Genomic DNA, 18261 nt, shown 5'->3' on the forward strand with positions numbered 1-18261 from the left:
TAGGTTTCTCTTGTGGGATTTTTCCTTTAAATATGAAAAAGCGGGGGTACAAGTACCACACCCAATATTTCGCTTAGTAATCTGTATGGACAAACTCCAATATACTTTTAAGAGAATCAACAAGACTCAATCTACAAAAAGTATATCAAAGGGTTTTAGCTCTCTTTCTCGATTCAATTCTTTCTCAAGCAAATAGAAATCTGTGAGTCTAATTGAATACAAGAGAAATCACTTGAACGGTACCAAAGACCAATGTTCAAGGATCAATCAATTTCAATCAATAACCAAAGGTCGGATTTCCAATTGATTGATCCAAACGCACAACCTGTGATATTTCAATTATATAACAAAATATAATGCGGAATAAAAATAACACAGACACCAGAATTTTGTTAACGAGGAAACCGCAAATGCAGAAAAACCCCGACACCTAGTCCAGATTGAACACCACATTGTATTAAGCCGCTACAGACACTAGCCTACTACAAACTAACTTCGGTCTGGACTGTAGTTGAACCCCAATCAATCTCACACTGATTCAAGGTACATTTGCGCTCCTTACGTCTCTGATCCCAGCAGGATACTACGCACTTGATTCCCTTAGCTGATCTTGAAAAAGTGGGGGGTACAACAACCACACCCAATATTTTTCTTAGCAATTTGTATGGAAAAACTCCAATATACTTTCTAGAGAATCAACTAGACAGTCGGACTCAATCTAGATAAAAAGTATATCAAAGAGTTTATATCTCAATCTCTCGACTTGATATATACTCAAGCAAATAGAAATCTACAAGTCTTTATCAAATACTAGAGAGATAACTTGGATGGTACCAAAGACCAATATCCAAGTGTCAATCAATTTAAATCAACAACCAAAAGGTCGAATATTCTAATTGATTGAACAACGCACAACCTGTGATATTTCAATTATATAACAAAATATAATGCGTAAAAGAAATAACACAAACACCAGAATTTTGTTAACGAGGAAACTGCAAATGCAGAAAAACCCCGGGACCTAGTCCATATTGAACACACACTGTATTAAGCCGCTACAGACACTAGCGTACTCCAAATTAACTTCGGTCTGGACTGTAGTTGAACCCCAATCAATCTCACACCGATCCAAGGTACAGTTATGCTCATACGTCTCTGATCCCAGCAGGATGCTACGTACTTGATTCCCTTAGCTGATCTCACCCACAACTAAGGGTTGCTACGACCCAAAGTCGAAGACTTTAATAAACAAATCTGTATCACAGAGAAAAGTCTATGGTAATAGATAAATTCGTCTCCCATGAATATACCTACGAGTTTTGTTCCTTTTTTTGATAAATCAAGGTGAACATGAACCAATTGATACACCAGACTTATATTCCCGAAGAACAACCTAGTATTATCAATCACCTCACAATAATCTTAATCGACGCAGCGAAAAAAGATATTGCAGAATCACAAACGATGAGACGAAGTGTTTTTGATTTCTTTTATATCTTGCCTATCGGAGATATCAATCTCAAGCCAATTATTACAATTGTACTCGTACGATGGAAACAACAAGATAAGATCACGCAACTACAAGAAAGTAGTATCGGTCTGGATTCACAATCCCAATGAAGTCTTTAAGTCGTTAACCTGGTTTAGAAGAAGAAACCAAAGGTTAAAGGAGAATCGACTCTAGCTTAGCACAACTAGTATCATACAGAAGGTGTGGGGATTAGGTTTCCCAGTTGCTAGAGTTCTCCCTTATATAGTCTTTCAAATCAGGGTTTGCAATCAATGATAACTTGGTAACAAAGCATTCAATATTCACAGTTAGATGAAGACCTGATTAGATTCAAGCTAATATCTTTCAACCTTTAGATCGAAAACTAGCTTGTTACACATAAATGAAATGCATGTTTCTAGGCTTGTGTAACCGTACCCAAACTTGTACATTTGTTGGTTCAATAATAGTCAACCAAATGGTTAGCCATATGATCACTTTCATATCAACCATATTCTTCTTCACCATAACTAGTTCAAGTGACTCAAATGAACTAGTTAGAGAGTTGTTCAATTGCAAGGAAATCTTATGTAACTACACAAGACACAATTGAAGCAAAAAAGATTTGATTCACTCGAATCGGTTCATGAACTATATAGATACGGTTTGCAATTTGCATTCCTTAGTTTATATAAGAATAAATTCACAAACATCGTTTTTAGATATAACCTACTCAAGTTCGCGGACTTAAGTTCCCGGACGGAGTTCACAAACTCCATCAGAATTTCTCGGGACGAGAACTTCCGCCAGTTCGCGGACTAAGTTCGCGGACTTGGCTCACACCACCATTCCGGTTCTCTTGATCAACAAAGTTCGCAAACTTCGGTTCAAGGAATAAAGACTTACACATATCTGTGTTTCCACAACAATGCTTATATCCTCTAATGGTTATATTATCTAAACTCTCATTTCAATCATTAAAACATTCTTAGAGGACGTTGATATTCTATAGTTGTTATTCACAAACTATTTTTCGTCAAAGTAAGCAATTTTCAAAGTGATTGAAACTTGTCATGACTTTCGTCACTAGGTAAAGATGAACTTGGCTAAAGCGAAAGCTTACCAACACATATTTCGAGAAATAGATAGACGAGATAAACTCGACTCGAAATAGCAAATGTGTATAATCTAAGTCTATATAGCAAAACGACTTTTGTCTCAATATAGGAGATAAATAGACTTTTAAGTGATAGATAAGTTCAAGTCTCCACATACCTTTTAGTCGATGAAGATCCATCGTTTCCTTGAGTAGCCCTTCGTCTTGTATGATGATTGCCATGGAGTTCGTGAGCTCAACTACACTTTCTATCCTAGTCTGAGACCTTAGCTATAGTAGACTAGAAATCAAGACTTATAGTTTTTATCACTAACATTGACAAACATGCTTGAGATAGAAACGCATGCGAGTTCGACCGAGCAATGCTCTAACAATATCCCCCTTTGTCAATTTTAGTGACAAAACTATCAATACATATGGAATACAAAATATAAATAAATTAACTTTTGTAGCTCCTATTCCACATGTCTAATCTTCAACATTACTCGAAATCTTCGTCACTTCCAAGTACTCCAATGATCCCAAAGGTTGTAAGTTCAGCATCATCGTTGTTGAAAATCCGTAGATATAACAACGAGAAAACAAGAGTTCTCAATCATTGTTATACAGTGTCATAGTATCATTACACATCATCAAAGTTCAATTGTATCACAACTTCAACAATAATACTATGGTGATATGTATCACTCCCCCTTAGTCAATACTCCATCTCACATGGAAACCACTCCCCCTTACATAATGATCTGAAAACCATATGTATTTGTAGTGTGAACTACATATTAATTCTCCTCCTTTTTGTCAATAAAATTGGCAAAGGTACAAGAACAGGATCCTAATGAAATTTCCGAAAGAGACATTTCATAACCAAAAGAAAGAAACACATATCATCTTATTTAGATGCATTCATAAAGCCAAAGCTAGATGCATTCATAAAGGAGTTTATAAAGATACAAAATAACCTCTATAATATTCCACAGCCACACTCCCCACAAAGATTTGGCAATTAAGCACAAGTTCAATTAAGAATTATCCCCCATAAAATGTTATTCCCGAAAGAACAACAAGAGCGACCTTAATTTCGAAAGAAAAGAAGGATTTCTTTGGACATAACAAATCAGATACAAGTATGAATTTGAATCCAAAAAACTCAATTTATTTAACCACAAGAGAACCCATGATTAATTTAATCGAAAGATGCTCAACATAAGTGAACTTATGGAGACTCAAAAATATACAATTAGATTAATCACTAGAGAACCCATAATTAATCTAATCGAAATACTCAACCAAACTAATCACAAAAGTAATCAATTTAATTGGTCATGCTCATTATAAGAAAACTTACGGAGCAACAACTAAATAACCAAACAAGATGATTAATTTAGTTGAATATGCTCGACATAAAGTATCTCGCGGAACAATAACTAAGCTAATCATAAAAATAATCAACTTGGCTATTTTAGTGCTCAACATAAGACACTTTATGGAGCCTCATAGTAATACATAAAATATGGATCAGGGAAGATCAATACTGCGAAATACACAAGGATTCATTTTATTTTCCATCACTATTCGCATAACGACATTCAATAAACATAATCCTTGCAAACAAAAGATTTTAACCCATCTTCCATCAATAAATGACATAATAAGCTTAACTTTTGTATTTGTCAAAATTCTATTCAGTCTTTTATCAATACATGCATATCGACATAGGAAAGACTTTACTTTTGACATGGTATGGAACAATCATAGTTCACGGACGCAAACACATATATCCCATAACAATATTGCAATATATAAAAACATAAAGATCAATACTGCAAAAATCATCTTCCAAACAAATTTAGAATTTAAACCAATAAATCTAAAAACATGAAGATGAAAACGTTGGACATAGCTATGTGTAATCACAATAATGGCTATTCCAAACTCTAGTTATTCTTCTGAAAAAAACAAGAAAAAGTAGAAGATTTACTAGGCAAATAAACTCCTATAAAGCATTTCACTTACTTTGAATACTCTTCTCGTATTCTCTGTATTCATCAAGCTCATCTTCGATCAGATCAATTCTAGACTCCAGATGATCCATCTTTTCTTCAAATTTCTTGGAAGAAGTTTCATGTTCACTTTTTAGGGAACGACTTGTTCCAAAACAAGATTCATGGTTAAAGAGAGCTTATCAAAATGAGAAACAGAGACGTTCCCGTCCAAAGAAGAGTCATGAAGATCAGAGCTCATCGCATTATCAGAAGAATCAAACCGTATCTTCTTAGATGGAAAGAGAACAGTCCAAACATCACTTTCCTTACTTGAAAGACTTGAAGGGACATGATAGAAGAGATATATGAAATGTTTATACAAGGGAGAAAAACTTCATTTAAATAGGAACTGAGGATACGGGATAAATATCCAAGATAACCTTTGACCAAAACCCTAAAGGATTATCCTCTGAACGAGTCTTAAGAAGAAAATCCGTCTGAAAGCAAAACAGTTCTAGGCTAAAACAATAAAAGAAATAACTTATCACAACCCTCTTGAAGATCATGATTTTTGTCTAAGAGGGATAGACAAGAATCATTAAAACAGTATTACAAACTGTAGTTGTTCCAATCCTCTGCAGGACTGGGTGACTTCTTTCGAGGGGATGAAGTATTTGATATACTTTGTTTTCGTAAACTATGTATTCTTTTTGAAATCTCTTTTACAAAAGATGAGGGTTTTGTATGAGATTTCTTTTTCTTTTTCTGCAAACGACGTTTGATAGAGGAGTACTTTTCCTGTTTAAAAGTGTCACAGGTTTTAGGATGATCCTGATGATCACATGAGGAAATCTTGAGATTAAATAAATCCTTGTGATCTTCTGTATGATTCTTGTCGTCAAGGTGACTTACGAATGATATAGAATCAGGAGAAATTTGATGGCAATACAAGGTCGTCTTGTAAGAATCACGATTGTTCATATCCAGTTTTAAGTTATACAATTGGCATTCCATATTTTCAATTCTTTTAATTAAGACTTCCTGTTCAAGTTGAAGTATTTCTGAGGAAGTAAGATTGTTTAATCATGGAATGATCGGGACTGTTAGGAAGACACACGTGATTATCAGCAAATAGATTAAGAGAACCATCATATATTTCATCCTCTGGACAGTAGTCAAGAGTAGACATCCATGCTTTAGTTATCTCGCTTTTCTCCGTATCAGGATGAATAGAAGCATTGTGAATATTTCTATAGAATTGTTGACATAGTTTTTTTGAACCTTTTTATTGATTGATTGACCTTTCTTTTGAGACTTTCTTTTCCTCTGTCTAAGAGATTTCTTAAGTTGTTGTATAAACAGTCCCAAGGTTAAATTAAAGAAATTCTCATTTCTTTTGTCAGTCAATTTAGAACGTCGAGACTTACGATCAGATGCAGCAACAAGATTGTTAGCCAGATGATGTTTCTCTCTTTGTTCAAGTTCAAGATCGAAAATTTTCAACTTTCCAATAAGGGAACTTCTTGATAGAGTATCAAGGTTATTTCCTTCAATGATGGCATGCTTTTTAGAGTCGTATCTAGATGGCAGCGATCTGAAAATTTTCATCACAATGTCCTTTTCAGGAATAGTCTTACCCAATGCAAAAGATGCATTAACAATTTCAGACACTCTGTGATTAAACTCATCAAATGTATCTTCATCTTCCACATGAAGATTTTCCCAATCGAAATTAAGGTTTTGAAGCCTAACTTCCTTTTCACTGGAGTTACCTTCGAATACGGTTTCTAAGATATCCCACGCATCTTTAGACCTCGTGCAAATTTGATACATGGTACTGAAGATTTGGGGTATGGCATGTATAATGGCATTCAAACCGTCGGAATTTTGCTTTTCAGCATTTATCTCGGAAGGGGTGTATTCACCAATATCCTTGGGAACGTTTACATCTCCATCTGCCACGACGAGAGCATTATAGCCATTAACAACATATACCCATGATTTAAAATCACGTGCTTGAAGAAAAGCTCGCATCGCAATTTTCCACAACAAGTAATTAGAGCCATCGAAGACTGGTGGTACGTTAATTGAGATAGCACCTCTGTCCATAGAGTCAGATCGCTACAAACACATACTAGTAAGGTCTTAAACGTGTTTGCCTGCTCTAATACCAATTGAAAAAGTGGGGATACAACAACCACACCCAATATTTCGCTTAGCAATCTGTATGGAAAAACTCCAATATACTTTCTAGAGAATCAACTAGACAGTCAGACTCAATCTAGATAAAAAGTATTCAAAGAGTTTATATCTCAATCTATCGACTTGATATATACTCAAGCAAATAGAAATCTGTGAGTCATTATCAAATACTAGAGAGATAACTTGGATGGTACCAAACACCAATATCCATGTGTCAATCAATTTAAATCAACAACCAAAAGGTCGAATATTCTAATTGATTGAACAACGCACAACCTGTGATATTTCAATTATATAACAAACTATAATGCGGAAAACAAATAACACAGACACCAGAATTTTGTTAACGCGGAAACCGCAAATGCAGAAAAACCCCGGGACCTAGTCCAGATTGAACACACACTGTATTAAGCCGCTACAGAAACTAGCCTACTCCAAATTAACTTCGGTCTGGACTGTAGTTGAACCCCAATCAATATCACACTGATCCAAGGTACAATTATGCTCCTAAGTCTCTGATCCCAGCAGGATGCTACGTACTTGATTCCCTTAGCTGATCTCACCCACAACTAAGAGTTGCTACGACCCAAAGTCGAAGACTTTAATAAACAAATTTGTATCATACAGAAAAGTCTACGATAATAGATAAATCCGTCTCCCACGAATATACCTACGAGTATTGCTCCGTCTTTTGATAAATCAAGGTGAACAGGAACCAATTGATAAACCGGACTTATATTCGCGAAGAACAGCCTAGTATTATCAATCACCTTACAATAATCTTAATTGACGCAGCGAAAAAAGATATTGCGGAATCACAAACGATGAGACAAAGTGTTTGTGATTTCTTTTATATCTTGCCTATCGGAGATATCAATCTCAATCCAATTATTACAATTGTACTCGTATGATAGAAACATCAAGATCAGATCACACAACTACAAGAAAATAGTATCGGCCTGGCTTCACAATCCCAATAAAGTCTTTAAGTCGTTAACCTGGTTTAGAAGAAGAAACCAAAGGTTAAAGGAGAATCGACTCTATCTTAGCACAACTAGTATCACACAGAAGGTGTGGGGATTAGGTTTCCCAGGTGCTAGAGTTCTCCCTTATATAGTCTTTCAAATCAGGGTTTGCAATCAATGTTAGCTTGGTAACAAAGCATTCAATATTCACCGTTAGATGAAAACCTGATTAGATTCAAGCTAATATCTTTCAATCGTTAGATCAAAAACTAGCTTGTTATACACAAATAAAATGCACGTTTTTAGGCTTGTGTAACCGTACCCAAATTTGTACATTTGTTGGTTCAACAATAGTCAACCAAATGGTTAGACATATGATCACTTTCATATCAACCATGTCCTTCTTCAGCATAATTAGTTCAAATGACTCAAATGAACTAGTTAGAGAGTTGTTCAATTTCAAGGAAATCTTATGTAACTACACAAGACACAATTGAAGCAAAAACGATTTGATTCACTCGAATCGGTTCATGAACTATATAGCCACGGTTTGCAATTTGCATTCCTTAGTTTATATAAGAATAAGTTCACAAACATCGTTTTTAGATATAACCTACTCAAGTTCGCGGACTTAAGTTCCCGGACGGAGTTCACAAACTCCAGCAGAATTTCTCGGGACGAGAACTTCCACCAGTTCGCGGACTTGGCTCACGCTACCATTCCGGTTCTCTTGATCAACAAAGTTCGCAAACTTCGGTTCAAGGAATAAGGACTTATACATATATGTGTTTCCACAACAGTACTTATATCCTCCAATGGTTATATTATCTAAACTCTCATTTCAATCATTGTAACATTCTTAGAGGAAGTTGATATTCTATAGTTGTTATTCACAAACTATTTTTCATCAAAGTAAGCAATTTTCAAAGTGATTGAAACTTGTCATGACTTTCGTCACTAGGTAAAGATGAACTTGGCTAAAGCGAAATCTTAGCAACACATATTTCGAGAAATAGATAGACGAGATAAACTCGGCTCGAAATAGAAAATGTGTATAATCTAAGTCTATATAGCAAAACGACTTTTGTCTCAAGATAGGAGATAAATAGACTTTTGAGTGGTAGATAAGTTCAAGTCTCCAAATACCTTTTAGTCAATGAAGATCTACCGGTTCCTTGAGTAGTCATTCGTCTTGTATGATGATTGCCATGGAGTTCTTGAGCTCAACTACACTTTTTATCCTAGTCCGAGACCTTAGCTATAGTAGACTAGAAATCAAGACTTATAGTTTTGATCACTAACATTGAAAAACATGCTTGAGATAGCAACGCATGCGAGTTCGACCGAGCAATGCTCTAACAGATCTCACCCACAACTAAGAGTTGCTACGACCCAAAGTCGAAGACTTTAATAAACAAATCTGTATCACACAGAAAAGTCTACAGAATAGATAAATTTGTCTCCCACAGATAAACCTACAAGTTTTATTCCGTCTTTTGATAAATCAAGGTGAACAGGAACCAATTGATAACCCGAACTTATATTCCCGAAGAACAACCTAGTATTATCAATCACCTCACAATAATCTTAATCGACGCGGCGAAAGAAAAAATTATGGAATCACAAACGATGAGACGAAGATGTTTGTGACTACTTTTCTATCTTTCCTATCGGAGATAAAGATCTCAATCCAATCGTTACGATTGTACTCAAAATGATAGAATCAGCAAGATCAGATCACACAAATACGAGAAAGTAGTATCGGTCTGGCTTCACAATCCCAATGAAGTCTTTAAGTCGTTAACTTGGTTTTTAAGAAGAAACCAAAGGTTAAAGGAGAACCGACTCTAGCTAATACAACTAGTATCACACATGAGGTGTGGGGATTAGGTTTCCCAGTTGCCAGAGTTCTCCCTTATATAGTCTTTCAAATCAGGGTTTGGAATCAATGTTAGCTTGGTAACAAAGCATTCAATATTCACCGTTAGATGAAAACCTGATTATATTCAAGCTAATATCTTTCAACCGTTGGATCGAAAACTTAGCTTGTTACACACAAATGAAATGTACTATTTTGGGTTTATGTAACTGTACCCAAACATGAACATTTGTTGGTTCAACAATAGTTAACCAAGTGGTGAGCCATATGAGCACTTTCATATCAACCATGTTCTTCTTCACCATAACTAGTTCAAATGACTCAAATGAACTAGTTAGAGAGTAGTTCAATTGCAAGGAAATCTTATGTAACTACACAAGACACAATCGAAGCAAAAACGATTTGATTCATTCGAATCGGTTCATGAACTTTATAGCCACGGTTTGCATTTATCATTCCTTAGATAATATAAATAAGTTCGGAAACAATCGTCTTTAGATATAACCAGCTTAAGTTCGCAGACTTAGTTCGCGGACTTAAGTTCCCGGAAGGAGTTCTCAAACTCCAGCAGATTTTCTCGAGTCTAGAACTTCTGCCAGTTCGTGGACTGGGTTCGTGGACTGAGTTCACGACTCTTGTTCCGGTTCTCTTGATCAACAAAGTTCGAAAACTTCGGTTTAAGGAAAAATGACTTATACATATATGTGTTGCCACACAATGCTTATATCCATCATTGGTTATTTAACCTAAACTCTCATTTCAACCATTGAAACATTCTTAGAGGTCATTTCGTCAAAGTAAGCAATTTTCAAGGTGATTGAAACGTGTCATGACTTTCATCACTAGGTAAAGATGAAGTTGGACAAAGCAAAAGCTTACCAACACATATTTTGAGAAACATATAGGCGAGATAAACTCGGCTCGAAATAGCAAATGTGTATAATCAAAGTTTATATAGCAAAATGACTTTTATCTCAGAATAGGAGATAGAGTAGATAGACTTTTGAGTGATAGATAAGTTCAAGTCTCCACATACCTTTTAGTTGATGAAGATCCACCAATTCCTTGAGTAGTCCTTCGTCTTGTATAATGATTTCCATGGAGTTCTTGAGCTCAACTACACTTTCTATCCTAGTCCAAGACTTAGCTATAGTAGACTAGAAATCAAGACTTATAGTTTTGATCACTAACATTGACAAACATGCTTGAGATAGAAACGCATGCGATTTCGACCGAGCAATGCTCTAACAAAATATGTATCAAGTCTTTGATATACATATATACTGGTTCGGTAACGCCAAGAGCTTTTCTGGGATTGATTGAACAAGTGCGTGATGGAAGGAAGCAAAAAGGAAGACAACTTTGATGATGTAACCTTTGAACTTGATGATGATCCCATTCCCGTTATTTTCTATAAAGCAATTGATAATGAAAAAGATCTTCCAATCCAGATGTTTGCTCAATTGGTTGGAAATCTTCTTCAAGATTTTGAGGTCGTGCGTGAACATCTCGAGATTGCATCAAAGAATCTAGTGTTTTTTAAGGGGGGGCTAAAGAAAGCAACTGATGAACTTGCTCTTGTCCGTTTCATGGTTGCTAATCTCGTATGAGTTTATATGTCTAGTAAATCTTCTTTTTATATTTTTAGAAGAATAACTAGGGTTTGGAATAGCCATTATTGTGAGTACACATAGCTATGTCCAACGATTTTCATCTTCAATGTTTTTAGATTTATTTATTTAAATTCTAAGTTATTTGGAAGATGATTTTTTTTAGTTTTAATCTTTATGATTTTATATATTGCAAAGTGTTATCGGATATGTTGTTTACGTCCGTGAACCTGTGACTGTCCCATACTTGTTCAAAAATTATCTTTATTATGTCGGTATGAAAGTATTGATAGAAGATAGAATGAACTTTTGACATTACAAAAGTTAAAGCCTTTTATGTCATTGTTTTGATGGACGAAATGATAAAACTTTTGTTTACAAGGATTAAGTCTATTGTATCTCATTGTGTAAATAGTGATGAAAAATAAAATGAATCTTTGTCTATTCCGCAGTATTGGTCAATCTCTGATCCACATTTTTGTGCATATACTGTGGTTCTCCATAAGTTTTCTTATGTTTGAGCATGACCAATTGAATTGATCATTCTCTTGTGGTCAGTTTATTTGTTGCTCCGTAAGTTCTCTTATGACGAGCATGACCAATTGAATGGATCGCTTTCTTGTGGTTAATTTAGTTGTGTAATTCCAATTGAATTAATCATGGGTTTTCTTGTGGTTAATTTAGTTGTGCATTTCGATTGGATTAATCATGGATTCTTTGATGGTTAATTCAATTGAATACTTTGGATTCAAATTCATGTTTTCATGTGATTTGGTTATGTCCAAAGAAATCCTTCTTTTCTTGTGAAAGTAAGGTCGCCTTTGTTGTTCTTTCGGGAATGGCATTTTACGGGGGAGTGTTCTTTTTGAACTTGTGCTTAATTGCTAAATCTTTGTGGGGAGTGCGGCTGTGGAATATTATAGGGGTTATCTTGTATCTTTATAAACTCCTCGATGAATGCATTTAGCTTCGGCTTTATGATGGCATCTAAATAAGTTGATATGGTATTCTCTTTTGGTCATGAAGTATCTCTATGAAAATTTCATGAGGATCCCACTAGTTTTCGTACCTTTGCCAATTTATATTGACAAAAAGGAGGAGAATTAATGTGTAGTGTGATACTACAAATACATATGGTTTATGGATCATTATGTAAGGGGGATTGGTTTTCATGTCGACATGAAGTATTGACTAAGGGGGAGTGATACATATCATCATAGTATTGTTGTCGAAGTTGTGATACAATCGAACTTTGATGTTGTGTAATAATACTATGACACTATATAACAATGATTGAGAGCATTTGTTTTCTCATTGTTATCGCTACGGATCTTCAACAACTATGATGCTGAACTTACAACCTTTAGGATCATGGATTACTTGGAAGTGATGAAGATTTCGAGTCGCGTTGAAGATGCCAAGGAGATCAAGCATTTGGATGAGAAGCTACAATTTTTATTTATTTTGTAATCCATATGTATTGATATTTTTGTCACTAAAATTGACAAAGGGGGAGATTGTTAGAGCACTGCTCGGTCGAACTCGCATGCGTTGCTATCTCAAGCATGTTTGTCAATGTTAGTGATCAAAACTATAAGTCTTGATTTCTAGCTTATTTATAGATGTCTCGTACTAGGACATAGTTTGTGTAGTTGAGCTTAGACTTCACGGCATTTATCACTTGAAGACGGAGAACTACTAAGGAGAGCTTGTGGAACTTCATCGAAAAAAAGTATGTGGAGACTTAAACTCATCTATCACTTGGAAAGTCTATTTATACTCTATCTCCTATATTGAGACATAAGTCGTGTTACGATATAGTTTTCTCTATACACATTTGAGATTTCGAGCTGAGTATATCTCGCTTACATATTTCTCGAAATATGTGTTGGTAAGCTTTCACTTTGACCAAGTTCATCTTATATCATGAGAAAATTTCCGAGTAACAACTTACATGGTTTGTGTGATACAATCATTTGGTGTAAGACTTGGAATGTTTCTATAATGATTATTTCAATATCTTGAAAATTGCTTTAATGCTAATAGTGTGTGAAAACGGCTATTGTCATTATAAAAGAATGTTTCAATGATTGAAATAAAGAGTTTAGAATCTTGTAACCATCTTTGGATATAAGCATAGTGTGTTCGCACATTAGTGTATAAGTCCAAAATCGGGAGCCTAAGGTATGCATACTTGTGTGTATACAAAAAGGTTGTAGGAGACTGGGTAATTATGCGAACCCGTACGCATACTGGCGGAAGTTCACGTCCGTGAATTTCTGCTGAGTTTGAAAACCAAAACCAAACTCATCAGGTTACCTAAAGTACGCGTACCCATACACATATTGGCGGAAGTTCACGTCCGTGAATTTCTGCTGAGTTTGAAAACTAAAACAAACTCAAATCCGGTTACTTAAGTACGCATACCCGTACGCATACTTAAGTGGTTACTTTCTAAAATTGGTTGTACATGAACCTAAAACATTTATAAATAAGGAATGAAATCTTTGCAAACCGTGGCTATAACGTTCATGTATTGATTCGAGTGAATCAAACCGATTTTGCTTCAATTGTGTTCTTGTATAAATCCATGAGAATATAGCAATTGAACAACTCTTTAACTAGTTTCATTTGAGTCATTTGAACTAGTTACGGTTAAGATGAATAAGGTTGATATGAGAGTAATCATATGGCTAACCTCGGTTAACTATTTGTGAACCAACATGGTGTACACGTTTGGGTACGGTTATATAAACCTAAATAAGGGTACATTTCATTTGTGTGTAACAAGCTAAGTTCGATCTAACGGTTGAAAGATATTAGCTTGGTTGAATCAGGTTTTTCATATAACGGTGAATATTGAATGCTTTGTTACCAAGGTAACTTGGATTGCAAACCTTGATTTGAAAACTATATAAAGGAGAACTCTAGCAACTGGGAAACCTAATCCCCACACCTCCTGTGTGTTACTAGTTGCATAACTAGAGTCGATTCTCCTTTAACCTTAGATTTCTTCTCGAGACCCTGTAGGTTAACAACTTGAAGACTTCATTGGGATTGTGAAGCCATACCCAACTATTCTCTTTGTAGTTGTGTGATCTGATCTTGTTGTTTCTATCGTGATTAAAAACAATTGTAAAATTGGCTTGAGATTTACATCTCTGATAGGCAAGATAGAAAAGTAGTCACAAACATCTTCGTCTCATCGTTTGTGATTCCACAATAATTTGTTTCGCTAGTCGATTAAGTTTATTCTGAGGTGACTGACAATACTAGGCTGTTCTTCGGGAATATAAGCTTGATTTATCAATTGGTTCATGTTCACCTTGATTTATCAAGAGACAGAACAAAAACTCTTGGGTATTTATGTGGGAGACAGATTTATTCAATCCTATAGACTTTTCAGTGTGAGACAAATTTGTTTATCAAGTCTTCGACTTTGGGTCGTAGCAACTCTTAGTTGTGGGTGAGATCAGCTAACGGAATCAAGTGCGTAGTATCCTGCTGGGATCAGAGACGTAAGGAGCGCAACTATACCTTGAATCAGTGTGAGATTGATTAGGGTTCAACTACAGTCCAGTCCGCAGTTAATTGGTAGTAGGATAGTGTATGTAGCGGCTTAATACAGTGTGGTGTTCAATCTAGACTAGGTCCCGGGGTTTTTCTGCATTTGCGGTTTCCTCGTTAACAAAATTCTGGTGTATGTGTTATTTCTTTTCAGCATTATATTTTGTTATATAATTGAAATATCACTGGTTGTGCGTTAAGACCAATCAATTAGAATATCCAACCTTTGGTTGTTGATTTACATTGATTGACACTTGAACATTGGTCTTTGGTACCGTTCAAGTAATTTCTCTTATATTCAATCGGGCTCGCAGATTTCTATTTGATGATTGGGGATTGAATTAAGAGTTAAAGATATTAAACTCTTTGATATACTTTATTCTAGATTGAGTCTGATTATCTAGTTGATTCTCTAGAAAGTGTATTGGAGTAAGTCCTCTCATATTGCCAAACGAATTGTTGGGTATGGTTGTTAGACCCCCGCATATTCAGTTTTCTTAGTTTGTAAGACTGATAGCATTGTCTTGTATTTCGAATATAGTAGTTCTATATTTCTCTAAATCAATTCGAAACATTCCTGAATAATACCAATGACACATATCATTGTTCCAGGCTATTTTTGAATGATAAAATTGAATCAAGATTTGGTTTCGAACAATAAATTGTTCCCCACCGAATTTGATCAAGTATGAATAAATGTTCATTAAGCTTGGTCATTATATTTCGAGAAATTCGTAAACTAAATAATTAGTTCTCGACTCAATATTCTTGTCTATGCAAGCTAGTCTAATTAGTTTTGCGACAATGTCTCAAAGATAGGAAGGTGAATATAACTTGAGAAATAGGTGGTTCAGTCTTCACTTACTTTTTGTCGATGAAGTTCTCCAAAAGCTTCGGTTGATCTTCTCCTTCAAACGGTCGAACGCAAATGATGACTGGATCGTTCTCAACTCCACTTTCCTAAACCGAGACTTAACTAACTGTAGAGTAGAAATTAAGATATAGTTTTGACAACTAAATCTGACAACAAGCTTGATATAGTAACACTTGTGAGTTCGAACGAGCAATGCTCTAACATAAGTATTTCGACCGATCGATACTCTAAGTTGGATAATTATGAAATTAATTTCTTTCATGTAGTAAAAACATAATTAAACTCACCATGTCATGTTGATCTTTGCTCCATTCCTATTGGTGTGTTCTTACGACGTAAAGCCCATATGTCATAATTGTCTCCTACACACCTAGATCCATAAAAGAGAGTCATTTTAAGTCGGGTGTTACCACATCAATAACTGTGAGTCCAAAATGTAATGACTCGATGTGGGTATCAACAAATCTTGTGCTCTAACAACATATTCTCCATGCCTATCTGACTCTTAAGTAAGAGGCCAAGTTAAGCATGCTCTTAGATTTTTCTAATCATCATGTTGATATTGGAATTAGGCATGAAAGAAAACCTGTCCCATTATCATTATCCTAGTTAATTTTCAAAATTATTCAGGTAACATTATGCAACTTGGTATGATACATATTCACATCGGATTATGTATCAATTGACCAATTTTCACAATTAATGGTTGAGTAATCTCTTTATTAAAGACTTATCTGCAAGTCTTAGTGGCAATATCTAAGTTTTCTTTTGATTTTTTTTAGATGTTTTAGCCATTTACTTCAAAATATCTATTGGTCCCGGAACCGGTCAAGCCCATTAAGGTCAATATATGGTCCGCGGGTATGCAAACTTCTTATAGCTATTCTTTTCAACTGTTCACTAACGGGTGGAGAATATCATACCTAGGTTCATGAAACCGGTGACATATCTATTGAAGTTGAAGTGTGTTCTACAATTTTTATACCATTCTTCTTTGAATTCTTCAAGAAGGGTGTCAATTGAGATGATCATTCTCATAAATGGGATCTTTCAAGTAAGATATATCTTCTTTTTCCTCAAAATTTACTATTTTCAGTAATCGTGGTTAGAATCAAAGGGAATGCTGGGAAATCCAAGAAAACTTCAACGGTATCCACTCAAATTGCATAAGTTCTCAAAGAAAAAGGTGATTCATCTAATCAATCATCGTATAATATTTTCTTTGTTAATGAAGATTATTCCGAAACCTATGTAAAAATTCTTTTTAGAGGTTTCATATTAGAAAATAAGTTGGTCAAGGAATTTGTTCATGTTAATGAATTATCTTGTTTGTAAAGTATAATCTTGGTGACATCTTCGATGGTCATGGTGAATGATTTTACATTTTCACAAGAGTATTCTATGCTAACATTCATGATGTTGATTTTAAAAAAAAAAATCTATAGAACCATGATTGGAAGAAAAGTTATTGAAGTTGATAGAGAGTTGTTGGCAAAAGTTATAAGTTTCCCTATGGGAAGTATCTCCTTTCCTATACCAAGGGAAGAAAAGCCTTCATGTGAAACCATCTCAAATTAAATTATTGGTCGTAGTTTTGGTTGAAAAGATTGGAAATTCCCTACTAAAGATATTCCCATGAACTTGAAGATTTTTGGCAAGTTTGGGATCTGAAACATTTGTCCTTCCACCATTGAAGAAGCTCGATGGAGTCGAGAATTTGCTGAATTAATATACTATATTGAGTTGGAGGTTCAAGTGCGTTATGTGTGTGGTTGGATCATTCAAAAAATGGCCACCATGACCCTTTGTGACAAGAAATTAGGCTTTCCATGTCTTATTGTGAGGATTTATCGAGCCTTAAGAATTGCTCCAATTGGTACTTTTATTGGTACGCCCTCTCTCGTTCTCAAGACTAAATTCAATCGAATGAGAATGTGACAACAAGAGAAAAACAAAGTCCTTCTCCTCCTTCAATCGGTACTTGGATCCTACCCGCTTGAAATTTTTCTACAAAGTTCTCAAGAGTGTGCAAAAGGTGAATAACAAGGTAAACTGTGTGCAATAACAAATATGTTAGCTTGCTACAAAGTTTTCCAAAATTAAGGATGATATGGAGAAGATTCAAGACTCTTGGAAAGAATTGGAAAGTAAAGATGATGCTTAGCCCCTTTACCTTATTTTTTTGTTACTACGTAACTCCTTATAAGGATTTATTCATATTGTTTAAGGAGGATAACTAGAGTTTAGGTTGCATATTATTTGGTTACACTAGCTATTTCAAACAATGTCATCTTGCATGTTTAAAGTTTATTTACTTAGATTTTATTTTGGAAGATGAATCGCTATACCTAATCTTTATGGATTATATATATGTTATACAAGTGTATCACTACTCCTTTAGGGAACTTAGTTAACCTCAAGCTAAGTTGAGGGTAGAATCCTATTTTAGGAAGGAGTCGTTATGTAGGCAGAATTCCTAGTTTAGGAGGAGTACTAAATTGGGCAGTATTATTAGTTTAGGAAATATATTCCTAAAAGGTTTGGGTTTTTTTGTCGGCTAAGTACGACAGAAGGCT

The sequence above is a fragment of the Papaver somniferum genome, chromosome 3, assembly GCF_003573695.1.
Source record: "Papaver somniferum cultivar HN1 chromosome 3, ASM357369v1, whole genome shotgun sequence".
Taxonomy (NCBI): domain Eukaryota; kingdom Viridiplantae; phylum Streptophyta; class Magnoliopsida; order Ranunculales; family Papaveraceae; genus Papaver; species Papaver somniferum.